Source organism: Myotis brandtii, unplaced genomic scaffold, assembly GCF_000412655.1.
Source record: "Myotis brandtii unplaced genomic scaffold, ASM41265v1 scaffold463, whole genome shotgun sequence".
NCBI lineage: Eukaryota > Metazoa > Chordata > Mammalia > Chiroptera > Vespertilionidae > Myotis > Myotis brandtii.
The window spans coordinates 2,979,123-2,983,294 of record NW_005367694.1 but is presented as its reverse complement, the minus strand read 5'-3'; positions in this window follow the sequence as shown (position 1 = coordinate 2,983,294).

Sequence of the window (4,172 nt, the reverse complement as noted above, 5' to 3'; positions counted from 1 at the left end):
ACCCCCCAGCCCCCCCCAGAGGCCTCAGAGAGCACCCTAACCCCCAGGCAGAGCCCAAGGCAGGCTCCCAGGAGGACAACACAGGGAAAGGGACACCCAGTTCTGAGGTGACAGGGGCCTCACTTTCCTTTCTCTAATTTTATGCATTGTCTCATTTTTCTCATGTCATTGGAACAGGAAGCATCAGTGGGGAGAATGCAGGCTCCCCTCTGGTGTGCGAGGACCTGGAGGCCCAGAGCTCACAGGAGGGGTGACTTCCCTCCAGGCTGGGCCCCAAGTGCATGGCCCAGCAAAGCCCCCCACCCATGGCACAGGCTGGGTGCCCTCCCTGTGTGCAGCTGGCTGCCCCCCAGGCTGCACCAGCCTGGTTTTACTGCAACAGTCACATCAACTTGCATCTATGGGACACTCGGCTATTGGACACGGAGGAATTCCAGGGAAGGTTTGGTCCAGGTGCGCAAGGGAGGCTGAGAGGACTGGGGACAGTGGGGGTCCCAACTGTCCTCAAATCCTCCATCCCCACCCGCCCCTCAGGCCCACCCACCAAAGGCACGCGGGCCTTGCTCCCTGACCTCCTGCCCACGCATGGCCCAGGGCTGGGCCTCTGCAGCCAGCGCTGTGACTCACCACCACCTCCCTCCCTCATCTCCCCCACTCCCACTCCTCAAGCTGTTGCCTCTCCACCCACAACAGAGAATCACGAGAGAGTTTAGAGCTTCTGCACTGGTGGGAGGTGTTTTATGCAACTTTTTATTTTGAGGGCAGGCGAGTTAAAGATTTTATATGTGTTTCTCTAAGGAAAAACATCCAACTACTGGTAGATTGGGTGGCTTACAACATAGACCCAGTTACTCCTCCTCCACCTTAACTATCCCCTCGGATTCCCTCCGCCCTAGGCCCGCCCTGGGAACCCCACAGTCTGGCTGCCCCTCAGCCCCAGGACAGGCTGACGACTCCAAGGCCAGACCAGGACCCACGGTTCTCTGGTCTAAGCCACTTCTCCCAGCCCACACACAGAGTCACCTCCCTCCTCCCAGATGTTCTACCTCTGTTGATGCATCCTCCTCTCCATCCTCACTCCTCTGCGGAGGCTAAGCTGAGGGTCTGAGCTGAGAAGAGCACAGAGGTCCAGGTGACTGATGCTGTTCACCGAACACCTGTTGCCTGCCAGGCCCCCAGGCTGAGCCCAGGCCCCAAAACCTGTGAGTGGGAGGAGTTTATATTGAGGCCATGAGACCCTTCTCTCCTGCACCCAATCAGGGGTCCCCAGTGAGACTCAGCCAGGGGTTCCCACTGCAGCAGCAAGAGGGCCCCGCCACATGATATCGGCCATCTTCACGGAACATCCACTGCGGCCACCCCAGAGAGACTCACTTTTTGGAAACCATTGAGCCTCCCAACAGCCTCGGTTTCTGAGCTCCTGGGGCTCAGCCAGGAGGTGGCCCCTGTGGGACGTCACTGGGGGAGCGGCAGGGCTGTCCCTCCCGGGAGGGTCTGGAAGTGGGTCCTGCACGTGGGCTGCTCTGTGCCCGAGACAACGCTCGCCGCTCTAATATTGACGTTTCCCGTAACGATGATCATATTCTCCCCATCAGTCGAGACCCAAATCAATGGCTTTTGAATAATTGGAGATTGATTTTAATTAAGTCTGAGAACTTTCGTGAGCGTGCCTGATGGAGGACTCCTCTTTGCTGGCTGCAGAGGGCGTGGTGTGAACTAGACCCCTTGCTACCTAACCCAGAGGTGGGGTGTCCTTGGGCCCTGGCCTGAGACTCCCCCCAACACACTTTCCCCCCAGGGTCAACCATGTCCTCACTGCCCCCCACGCCGAGTCAATGTGTCCTCTGCCCCCGCCAAGCCTGACTCTCCGCCTATGGGGCAGGGTTGACTGGTGTAGGGGCCAGGCAGGGACAGGTCCCTCCCCAGTAGCCACGTCCCCATCTGGATCTTGGATGGTGCTGGTCCCTCCCCTCCCCGGCCCGTTTCCTCATCTGTAAAATGGGGTAAGAATACCCCCAATGCCCAGGCCCACCCGTAGGAAGCATTGCCACATTATTTCTCCTGTCACCTCACAGGATTGCCCTGAACATGCGGTCCAAGACTCCTTCTCCCCAAATCTGTCCGTTAACATCACCACCATCCCCAGGCCTCGGGCTCCGGGGTGTGGGCCGCCCCAGCACCGCCCCGACGTTGCCCACTGACCAGAGGACCCAGAGGCTCATGTGGGCTCCCTGCCCAGTCCCCACCAAGTTCTCTTCCAGGCCAGGCCACCACCCCCTGCCCGCCCTCAGAGCTTCTCAGAACCATGCCAGGAGCCAGGGATTCTGCACATGGCCCTCCACCCAGCCTCCCAGAGCCCCCTCACTCCTGGGGACCCCAAGCCTCACCGGCTGCCCCGGCTGCCTCCCACCACCCACCAGCCCGATGACAGGTTTAATGCCACAAAAGAGAGAAGGTCATTAGCAGGGATGCATTATTAATGAAGAGGCCTAATTAGGCAGACCAATAAATTTCCTGGTCTCACCCTGAATCCCTGATGATTAATGGGGGAGTAGTCCAGCCCCCAGGAGGGTCTGCGAGGCTGAAGGCGGGTGATCCCTGGGTGCTCAGGACCCCAGCTGTGTCCAGGTCCTGGGCAGGGGCTCAAGGACGATCAATGCCATGGCCTGGGGCCCCTGTTCCGCCCTGGACGCTGGTTGAGCCTGCGAGTGCCCACGCCCCACCTTCTGAGGGCAGTCACGGGAGCGCCCTCCCCAGCCTCTGACCCCACCTTTGAGGAGCAGAGTCAGGGTCCACGGGACATTCACTGACGACAGCAAGTGTGTCTGAGTAATGATAGCTCATGGCCTTGGCCTTCTGCCCCCAGGAGCCTGCCCTCTCTCCCACTATCCCCTCCCCCTGCCCCTTCTGAGAAGGGAGAGGCAGCCGAGGGACCAGGCCAGCTCAGCACACAGTGCCTCCATCTTCTACACTCTGACCCTGAGCCCCATGGTGGACTCAGGGTCCTCACAGAGACATGGAAGCAGTAGCCAGGGACACAACCAGAACCCCCACCCTAGGGGCCACGGGGAGGCTGCCCTCAGGACTGGCTTGGGCCCCAAGGACCCCTGATAACAGGAACCTCAGCACCCAACGACAGTGCCCAAACCCACTTTACAGATGAGGAGACTGAGGCCTGGGCTGGGCAGCCCCAATAACAGAGCCTGGGACCAGGCCCCTCCTGGCCGCCTGGAAAGCCTGTTTTTTCCCTCCCGGCTCTGCTGGTTGGGGTGCATCTGGGAGCCCTCCTCCCCGAGATCACCAGCCCCTCCTGGGCCAATGAAGGAGGCCAGGGGCAGGGGGATGACAGGAGTCAGGGAGGCTGAGCAGTGGGCAGAGCTGCCCACCCCACTGTGTGGTCCACTGGGTGCTCAATGGGTGGACAGCCAACTCCTGTGCCAGGAAGGACATTTGCTGGGCACAGGAGGAGGGTGAGCAAACAGGCCCAGAGGCGCTGTGAGCCCGATACCGACCTCAGAGCCTCTGACCTCAGAACTGAGCGCTGTGACAGGCTAACAGGCAGCGCTGGCCAAGGCGCTCCAGAGCAGTGACCCCGACAGACGTCCAGAGGGTCTGGACCTGAGGGCCTGGCCTAGAGGGCCAGCGCCGACCCTCTCAGGGGCTCAGTGTACCCATGTAGGGGCAACGAGCGAGGTGGCCCTCTCCAAAACGGGAGGTGGGTCATGGAAGCAGGATCCACACCTGCTCGCCCATCACCCATGGCGACCACGTGGCCTGAGCAATGCAGGTTCCCTGCCCAGCCTCCCCGTGGCGCTGCCACCTTCACTGCTGTGTCTCTCCAGACGCCACCTTTTCTTAAGATTTTGCTTTGAAAAACTTCAAACTCTCAGCAAAGCTGGAACAGCAGTTTAAGTGGCCGCCTACCTGCTCCTGGCCCACCATCAGGTGCCAGGCACCACTCTGTCCATCATGGCCTTGGGGCAGGCTGTCAGGGGCAAGGTGGCTGTGGGGGCTCTGGAAGCTGTGAGGACTCGGGGGAGGGGCACAAACAGGATGGTCCTGCTGGGAGGCCAAGGTCAGGTGTCAGCTGAGTCTGGCCAGATGGGGCCAGGAACCAGGACCAGAAAAAAACGATTCATGTGAAGGTCAGCAGGTTCCCCAAATCCTGCCCC